We start from the raw sequence: 10,448 nt of genomic DNA, 5'->3' as shown, positions 1-10,448 counted from the left end.
CAATGGCTCTGCTGGTGCTTCTCCTGGCTCTGCTTCATACACCAAACCGGGGTGGGTGGGTCCAGACATGTCCTTTTCCAGGACATGTCCTACATAGAATCCTGGAAGAGACCTCCAGCATCATCCAGTCCACTCCCCTGCCATGCAGAAACATCAGGTGGTCATCCAGTCACCCTTTAAAAAAAACCCAGAGATTAAGAGGCCGCTTTACCTGCCCTGGCTCAATGCTAGGGAATTCTGGGAACTGTAGTGCTGTGAGACATTTCGCCTTCTTTGTCAGAGAGCTCTGGTGCCACAGTGAACTACAATTCCCAGGATTCCATAGCACTGAGTCAGAGCAGTTAAAGAGGTTTCAGACTGGATTCTTTCTGCAGTGTGTTTTGGACACTCCACCGCTCTCTAAGGTCCAAAACACCCTGCAGAAATAATCCACTTTCAGACCATTTTAACTGCCCTAGCTCACTGTGCTAGGGAATCCTGGGAACTACAATTTGTTATGGCATCAGACCTCTCTGACAGAGAAGGCTCAATGTCTCCCAAAACCACAGTTCCCAGAATCCCCTAGCATTGAGCCAGGGCAGTCAAAGCAGTCTCAAACTGGATTGTTTCTGCGGTTTCTGCGGTTTGGACCCAAGGCGGTGTCTGCCGCTGTTGAACAGCCTGGCCATCAGGAAGTTTCTCCTGAAATTTAAGCGGAATCTCTTTGCCTGTAGTTTGAATCCATTGCTCCATTGGTCTCCAGAGCTGTGGAAAACAAGCCTCTTCCCTCTTCTATATGACATCTCTTCAAATATTTAAACATGACTATCATGTCCCCTCTTAACCTTTTCATTGCAGGAGGAATTTCAGAAAGTCCTCCATTTGGATCAGGACTAAGCAGCAGCATGCATTTCTCTTTCTAGGAGTGTGTTTTTAGCTTTTATTTTGGCATGTCTTACCTTCTTCTGGAATGTCCTACATTTGGTGGCAACACAGGAGGGTCTCAAAAAGAGAACTACACCTAACAAATTGGGGGGGAAACATGTAGGTGCCAAATATAATAGAAAAAAGGGAAAAAAATAAAACTGGAGAACATACAGAGAGCAACAACCAGTAATATCATTAACTGAAATTACATGAAACAAACAACAGGTAAGGAATGTTATATTATTGGTAGTTACTCTCTGTATGTTCTCCAGTCATTTTTTGTTCTTTATTAGATTTGGTACCCACATGATTTCCCCTTAGGTTGTTAGGTAACTCTGCCACCAGATGTAGGAGCCATGGGGAATGAATGGCAAGGTGGTAACTGGGAACTGGTTAGGACCTTGGGAACCAGTTAGGACCACTGGATCCATTGTAAAACCCTTTCTTTGAGACCCCAGTAGAAGGTGGGATCTTCATTTCTGTCCCACCTAGCCATTTCTAAGCCAGCCTGCCATGTTTGGGAGGGTTCTTATCATTACATTCTAAGAAAACTGGCAGAGTTTTAAATCATTTCTTTGTACCCGGAGAAGCAAGCCCACACTGAATGCCAGAGGCTCACTTCTGGGGGAATGGAGATCTGTCACTGCAGCCTTGCTTTCTGATTCTGAGTGTGTCAGTTAGTACCCTGCTCCCACCTTATTCTGGCTGAATTGCAGGCTTAAAAGTGGAGGGGAAATCTCTCCTTTTTCTCTAAAGGACATAGAAGTGCTGGTCAGAATTGGAGCCACACAGAACGCATGACGTTCTCTAAGAGAGCATGTCAGGTCCATACAGAGTTAGTCCTGTCTCTGTAGAAACTGGCAGAAAGCCTTCATTTTAAGGAAACATATTCAGGGAAAGCTGTGCTGGCCATTCAGCAAAACATAACAAAATCCACAATCCACAAAAGATGTACCTGTATTGCTGTTTTGTGGATTTTGTGCTTTGTTGTACTTTAAGGGTTTGCTTCCCTTCATAGGATAAAGCAAAATTCACCGGTAGTCAATATCTACTAAATAGCAAGTACTAAAGTCCCACAAGCGCCTACACTTTGTGCTCCCCAGAACTCCCACAGGGGTGTGGAAGCTTTCAAATTTTTCACACATCAGTATTGTAAAATATGGTTCGTGATATCCAGGCATCTTTATCTCAATCCTGTAGACAGCAAACACGGGAGTCACAATTTCACTGTGTCTCTTCCTTTGCTCCACTCCTTTTGCGCTAACTATCCAAGGCAGGGGTACTTCTGGAAATTAGGCTAAGCCCCTTGTGAAGTAAGATGGTGTCGTGCATAAAGGAATTTGTCTGAGACCAGGACAGGCTGGTGGTACATTTCACCCATTCTTGCCCACTCCAGCACAAACTTCCCAAGCTTTCTGCCAAGTAATGAGAGAGGCACCTTCTTTCTGCAGACAAAGCATGTGCTCTTCCGCTGGGTATTGGTCCCTCTTTCCTTCCCCACTTCTCTTCACTTATTTATTGCCACCACCCTCTTTCCAACAGTTTACCTCCTCGGCTGCAACATCACAGTGCCACAATTTCATCCTGGTGCCAGGAATCATAAGATGCCAATGGAGCTTTGGCTCAGAGATGAAGGGGCATGTGTGAGAGTGGGAGGGAGCTGCTGGCGCTGCCCAGTGGCTTGCATATAGTGAGGGCAAAGCAATCCTTTAGGAACCTTCCCCAGCTTTCTCCTGACACAAGGACATCTAGACAAATGCATCTCTGGGTTTATTTTATTTTTTGCCAGTGTTATAATAGTCCAAGTCCATGGAAGGGAGAGGGCTATCTTTGCCTAGAAGATACTACAACCCATTAAAGAAACCTTGGGGTACTTTTAGATGAGACATTTATCATGCTGTTGCTGACTTTCACAGAGATTGCATGTACTATTCTCTTCCACTTCTAGGAGTCCCATGTTTTCCTGTAGCATCTTCCATGTCTTGCCCTTTTTTGTTTGTTTATTAAAATGTTGTTAAGGAGGGAAAGATGGAATAGTTGCACAATGGCTTTTGAGTGGCAGCACCAGGAGCTGTCCATCTGTGGGCATTCCAGACACTATCTTTTCCAATTGCTTAATTAAAGTGGTTAACCAGGAACTAAAGGCAATTGAAACAGCAATTTATGCACACACAGAGCCCCAAGACTCCCGTATAAACATGCATTGGATTGTGGTGCACAGCTGTCATTCAAAGCATGTGGAGATGCAAATAAATTTCATTAAAATTATAGATAGGTCAAGATGTTTTCCGATGGCATCTTCTGAGTCTTGCCTTTTTGTTGCTGTTTAGGAAAAAAACTGTTAAAGCAGAAAAGACAGAATAGTTGCACAATGCCTTTTCATTTGCAGCACTTTATGCTCTTGTGTTTTAAGCTATGTTGCTTAAAAAATATTGAGTGTTGCCTAACATTTGATCAATCCACTAAATAATTTTCTCCCTATCAATAAACATACCAGTGTAGGAGGTATCTGCTTTTCATACCAGGAGCACATTTCCTTTTCTGTACCAAAATCTATTCCACAGCATAATTTTTATAAGGGGAATCCTACAGCCTTTAAAAGGGACTCTCCATATTCTTGGAATGGTGAAAGAATTAAGTGCTTGAGAAAGTTATTTTTCTTGACTACAGTCCCCAGAATCCCCCCAGTCAGCACAGGCACTGGGAATTTTAGTTGAAATTATAGGACTTATTACAGTTTATTCAAGGAGCTGACAGCTGAGTGAAAGAAGAAACTGAAAATCACTTTCGCCTCTTCTATTCTCGCCTCACTTTGGGCTTGCTGGAGTGGAGTATGGAAGCTCACACACTTCCTCTGAATATTGTTTCAAAGATGACTTGTGGAATAAATTGGACACCCACAAGAATCTGAGCGTGTTGTTTTAAATGGTGGAAGTATGCTTCAAAAACAGGTTGGAGGGGACAAAGAGCAGCTGGAAAGGAGGAAAAATGAAATTGAAATAATCAAGATAGTCCTTGATTTAAATATTAAATAAATAACTCACAGATGAGCAACTTCATCTACATTGCTGATGATCAAAACAGGATTTTAAAAAAATGAACATACAAATGATTGAAAAATTGTGAAAAGGACAGAAATACAAAACATATAGAGTGGGACCTTGTTATCCACTGGGGTTTGGTTCCAGGATCCCCCCTAGATAACAAAATCCATGGATGCTCAAATCCCATTATATATATATAATGGCAGAGCAAAATGGTGTCCCTTATATAAAATGGAAAATCAAGGTTTACTATTTTGAATTTATACTTTTTTGGAGTATTTTCAAGCCATGGATGCTTGAATCCATGGATAAAAAATCCATGGATAAGGAGGGCTGACTCTATTTACAGAACACCTAGACTTGTAATGAAATGTCCAGAATGAAGGCTTCCCGCTTGCATTGTATCAGCAACCACAGATTCTGGAAGAATCTCGAATGACCTTTTACAGCCAAGGCTAATGGCCTTTACTCTGTTCTCATCCTTCTTGATTTGTCTGCTGCCTTTGACACTGTTGATCACTGTCTTCTAGTGGATATACTTTCTGACCTTGGGTTCTCAGACTCTGTTCTTGACTGGTTTAGATCTTACTTGTCTGGCAGATCTTTTGCAGTAGTTGCAGGTGGTCAGACTTCTTCTCCTGTTCCCTTATCTGTTGGAGTTCCCCAGGGCTCTGTTCTGGGTCCCCTTCTGTTTTCTCTCTACACACTGTCCTTAGGAAAACTCATCAGCTCTTTTGGCTTTTCCTACCATCTGTATGCCGATGACACTTAGCTGTTATCTTTCTGCCCCTGACCTTTCTCCAAGGCTTGAACAGCAAGTTTCATCATGTCTCACAGCTGTCTCGCAGTGGATGCGGCATCGGCGTTTGAAGCTCAACATGTCCAAGACTGAGCTTCTTGTCTTTCCTCCTAAGCCCACCCTTCAACACTCATTTTCTGTCTCTGTGGACAACATTTCCATTCAACCAGTCCAGCAAGCCTGCAGTCTTGGTTTCATCTTTGATTCTTCTCTGTCGTGTATCCCTCAGATCCAGACCACAGCCAAGGCTTGTAGATTCTCTTTGTACAATATTGCTAAAATCCGACCATATCTCTCCGCCTCTACTGCCAAGATCCTGGTCCATGCCCTAGTGATCTCACGACTCGATTACTGTAACGTCCTCCTGGCTGGGCTTCCTCTTTCTCACCTCCGTCCTTTAATCTCTGTTCAGCGTTCAGCTGCACGCATCATCACTTCCACCCACCGCTCTGACCACATCTCTCCTGTGTTGGCATCCCTTCACTGGCTCCCTCTCCCTTTCCGCATTCAGTATAAGCTCCTGCTGTCGACATTCAAAGCCCTCCATGGACTGGCCCCTCCTTACTTATCAGACCTTCTTTCTCCTCACCTTCCCACTCGGGCCCTCCGTTCTGATAGTCAAGGTCTGCTGTCTCAGCCCAGGATTTCCTCTGCCCCATCCCGGATTCGCCCCTTTTCACTTGCTGCCCCTCACTCCTGGAACCTTCTTCCCCCACAAGCAAGAGCCATCACTTCTTTAACCAGCTTCAAAACGGAGTTGAAAACCATCCTGTTCAGAGAAGCCTTCCCAGGCATTGCATAATTGTCGCTTACTATTTGATGTTCTTTTGTTGCCTGTTTATCGATCCCTTTCCTGTATTACTATGTACTGTATATGCATTATCCTACTTGAGCGTATGTATTTTCCCTGGAAGATTAACCATCCATTATGAAGCCAAGCCCTCCCTCCAGTCCATCTGCCTTGGTCCAGGCCTCGGAGGTAGAGAGGAACTGCTGGACCTCTTACCCTTTCCCACCACCACTCCCTTCTCCTTCTGTGTCATATCTTTTTAGATTGTAAGCCCGAGGGCAGGGAACCATCTAACTAAAAAGATTGCATGTACAGCGCTGTGTAAATTTACAGCGCTTCATAAATAAAGGTTAATAATAATAATAATAATAATAACAAAGCACCATACATTCACAGCAAAGTGTGTGTGTGTTCTACTAGCAACACACAAGATGTTTTGTCCCAAGTATACACTTTATCCTCCAGCACTCTAAACGCTAAACTAGACTACAAAAATATGTCTGTGGATAATCAGGAAGGTCATACCCAATGGCAAAGGCAAAGAAGATTAGCCACATCTTCCTGTAAAAGGACTACACAGCAGTCTGAAATGATTTTCCGTGAGTTCAATGTTTTTCTGAAAGGGATGGCAGTATTTTATTTTAAAACTATCCTATTTGAATAGTTTTAGAATTGCTCATCCAGGAATTTTGACATTAAAGGTCAAATCAGGAATTGTAAATAATTGGAACCATTATGATGAGCCAAACATGGGTTTGCCAGGGACTCAGCAAGAAAGCTTACACCGTTACATTTTCCTGATTAGTTCACCCTTGTAGGTACTGCAATAGCAAACACGATTTTTCTTTTCTAAATTTGCAGGGGAGGTGTATGCTTTGAGCAGCAACCACAATTGCTCCATGCATACCAGTGTTTCCAGGACAAATACATAAAGTGAAATCCATGTGTGTTTAAACTTTTGTGAATCCAGTTTGGGGCAGAATTTCCAGATGTGCACACACAATTGTTAAAGACTTGGAACTCAGAAATAACTACATAGATCATTTGTTTACTTGAAATTCACTTTGTTTTTCAGCAATTAAGGCATAACTAGGAACACAGGATGTAGCAACAGACCTCTGGTCCATTTAGCCAGGTATTGTTGACTTGGACCCTGGGGTTTCATACAGGATTCTTTTCCGGTCTATATGGAAGATGCCTGGCAGTATCCCATCCGAATACTAACCTGGCTTTACCTTGCTTAGCTTCCAGGATTAAATGAGATCAGAAACATTCAGGTTGATATAGTACTGTACAGCTATATTGCATTACAGCTTCCTGAAACCTAACTTAATATAGCTTCACTCCCATTGTAGTTACTTTTATCATGATGAGGATGTAATTATAAGCTCTGTAAAGATTTATGCGTCTATTGTCTGTTCTTGTAGAAAACACACATTGTTTGCATCTACCATATAAAGTGGAATGGTCCACACTTTGTGGTTGTACATTTTGCATGCAATGTATTAAGCAGCCTTCAGAACATTTGGTCCTTTTATGACAGTTCAGCCTCTCTAAATTGTCACTGGGCACAGACTGAATCCCTGTTGATGGGAAAGGCAAGATCATTTTCTCTATGTCACTGCTCCTCAAGCTATCTGATGTGGGGAGATCAGCATTTTATTTCTCCAGTGCAACAAGGACTGGCACTATATTTGTGTCCTTTGGCTACAACAGTTTATTTCTTTTCTGGAAACTCTCCACAGACCAGCAGCTGGTGGCTTGATGGCCAGCAGGGGTCCACAGACCACCACTGCTTTATACCGACAGACAGGCAGGCATATGTAGCCCTCCATGCAAGAATTACTAGTAGGAATTACCAGCAGGAATTACCATAATTGACTCATCTCATCTATGTAAATAAATGAGCCAAATTATCAGAGGAATAGGTCCTACCGCCTAGCCATAACTAATACTGTCAAGCAGAACCAGTCACCTTCCCTGAGAGACGGCACCAGTGACTGTAGCTTAACTCTAAATGGCAGGCTGGTCAAGAGAAGGGGCAGTGCCAGTAGTGGCATCCCGGAGGAAGCAAAAAGGGGGAAGCCCAACAGCAATGCTCAGAGATCAGGTTTACAACAAAAACAGGAATTATCAACAACACCTGGCCATAGATAAGATTACTATACACTAATCTCTCTTGTTGCTGTCACTTGTGGAAACTCTACTGTAGGGTTTTCTTGGCAAGATTTATACAGAGGAAACTTGCCATTGCCGTCTTCTAAGGCTAACAGAGTGTAGTTTATCCAAAGTCACCAAGTGGGCTTCCATGGCTGAGGGGGAATCCAAATCCTGGACTTGGCTGCATTTACACTGCAGAAATAATGCAGTTTGACACCACTTTAATTGTAATAGAATGCTATGGGATTTATTGGATTTGTTGTTTTGTGAGATATTTAGCCTTCCCTGTCAAGAGAGCTTTGGTGCTGCAATAAGCTACAAATCCCACGATTCCATAGCACTGAGCTATGGCAGTTACAGCAGTGACAGATTGCAATTATTTCTGCAGTGCAGATGCAGCCCTTGTCTAACATCCAGATCATATATATCCAAGGGTAGTCATGTTGGCCATGCAGCTAAATATAGCAAAATCCAAAAGAAATTCTGTACAGTATTAGCTTTATTAAGCCAACTAAAAGGTGAAAAATACATTAAAGAATTTATCACACGGGATGATTCCTGAGCAGAAGCTAAATTTAAACTGAAAACAACCCGCACTTGCTGGTTGTTTTTCAGACAACATTTGGGGTTAACCTGAACAGAAAGTTGAAACAAAACTTCATTTGGGGGATGTTTTTCACACAACATTTGGTTGAAAGAGAAATAACGCAAAAATAACCCAAACGTGAAGTCATCAAAACCAGCTCCTTTTTTCTTTCACTAAATTCCGAAAGTACAAAGGAGCTTTCCATTTGGATTATTTTCGCGTTATTTCTTTTTCACACCAATGCATCTGACAAACAGATTTTAATATCCCGCTTCTGTCCAGGATTTTACCAATTCACCTTCTATGTGATAAACTCCTATGAAAGCTTTTGAAATGCATAGGATTCTTAAAGGAGTTCTAGGAAGCTCCAGATTCAACATTCTCCCTGAAATAAATGATGCTAGTTGCCAGCATTAACTGGCCTTTACCTATATCAAAGTTGCCTCCCTCACCATCTTAAATTCACCTTTAATGTCTCAAGTTGCAACACTCTGACCTTCCATTGTCAAATTTCTTCTCCTAAAATGATTTTTAAAATCCATGTATGATTATGGGCTACATATCTATGGCCCCATTCTCCCTAGCCCATGTGCACTGGATAGAACTGGGCAGATCCGGTTGCTCCCATACTGAATCTGCCTGGAAAGAAGTTTGTACTGCCCTTTACCTTGATCGATGCAATTTGTCCCTCTGGAGTTCACATTTGCAGTACCGCTTTAAAATGGAGCCTCCTTTGTTGTCAATCAAATTCACTTCCATTTTCGTCAAATGTGACATATCCTACAACCACTGGCCAACTGAATGGGTGCTTTCCCACCTCCTTTAAAAAAAAAAAAAGCTGGCAGCAGTGTGTGCATATTCTGTCAACTTGTCAAATTTAAAAACCTCCAGGTGTGTGTGTGTTGTGTGTATTTGGGTCATTACAGATGATGGCAACCCTAAAACGACCCCATCCTGGGGTTTTCATGGCAAGATTGGTTCCAAGGAGATTTGCATTGCCATTCCCTTGAGGCTGAAAGAGTGTGACTCCCCCAAAGTCATGAGTTTCCACAGCCTTCCCTCTGAATGCCAGCCTCTAGCTTCCCCTTCACTTCCAGCCCAGCATTTCCTCCTCTTTGGAACCTCTTCCCTTCCCTTCAAGCCCAATGCCACTTCCAAAGCCCTTGCCTCCCCCTCATGCCATCCTCTTCCCTTCCCTTTCAGCCCAAAGCATGCGCATAATCTGTCACAATAATACTCATAATAATACCTCTCCTCAGAATGTCATCTCTGCATCCTCTTTCTTTGCTTTCCCTTCGATTGCCACCCCAGAATGCCTTACATACACATATATATATGTAGCAAAAGCATTCACGCATTGTATCAATTTGCCAAATTTAAAAGGAAACACAAGTATTTGCATATTCTGTCACACACACACACACACACAAAATTTTAAAAACGTGCCATGCCGGCAGCAAGCAAACTAAAGGGAACTGTAGCACAAGCAGACACATTCTATCAATATGTATCAACCTGTAGAACAAGCATTCACATAATCTGTCAAAAATAAAATTACAAAGAGAGAGAGAGAGAGAGAGAGAGAGAGAGAGAGAGAGAGAGAGAGAAAGCTGCCTGCGAGAGGGGAGTCATGTTCCACGCTCTGCCCTCCCTCTGACCTAAACCCTCCTCTGAACTCATAACTGGGGCCAAGTTCACATTTGCCAGCACCCGTTTTTTCTCAAAAGATACAGGAAATAATCCACTTTCAAAAGACCCACGCCAAGGGCGATTTGCCCCTGAACGGGTGTGCAAAGCTCAAATTCGAGTGTAAAAAAACTGGCACCAGTATGAACTTCCCACTTTTAATCCGGTTTCTGAACTGGGGTAAAAGGTAGTCTGAATGGCCCCTGTGTCAACAAAATAAGAATTGCTTAAATGCAATGCATCTAATTTTTTAAAATGTCTAAGTAAGCCAGTAATATCTATTATTTCCAACTGTGTGCCCCTAGGAACCTCCAGCTTGCAAAATAGACCTCACTTTCAAGCTTTTATTTAAAATATGTAGGATTAAATCCTATTGTCAGTTCTAGTTAGAACAGATCCATTGAATTAATAGTAATTAAGGAAATTAATACTTATATCATGTATGCTAATTCAATTGATTCAAATGGAATTCTTTTC

The sequence above is a fragment of the Sceloporus occidentalis genome, unplaced genomic scaffold (assembly GCF_023333645.1).
Source record: "Sceloporus occidentalis isolate IW3139 unplaced genomic scaffold, rSceOcc1.0.p SCAF_1, whole genome shotgun sequence".
Classification (NCBI taxonomy): domain Eukaryota; kingdom Metazoa; phylum Chordata; class Lepidosauria; order Squamata; family Phrynosomatidae; genus Sceloporus; species Sceloporus occidentalis.
This window is presented reverse-complemented; position numbering follows the sequence as displayed.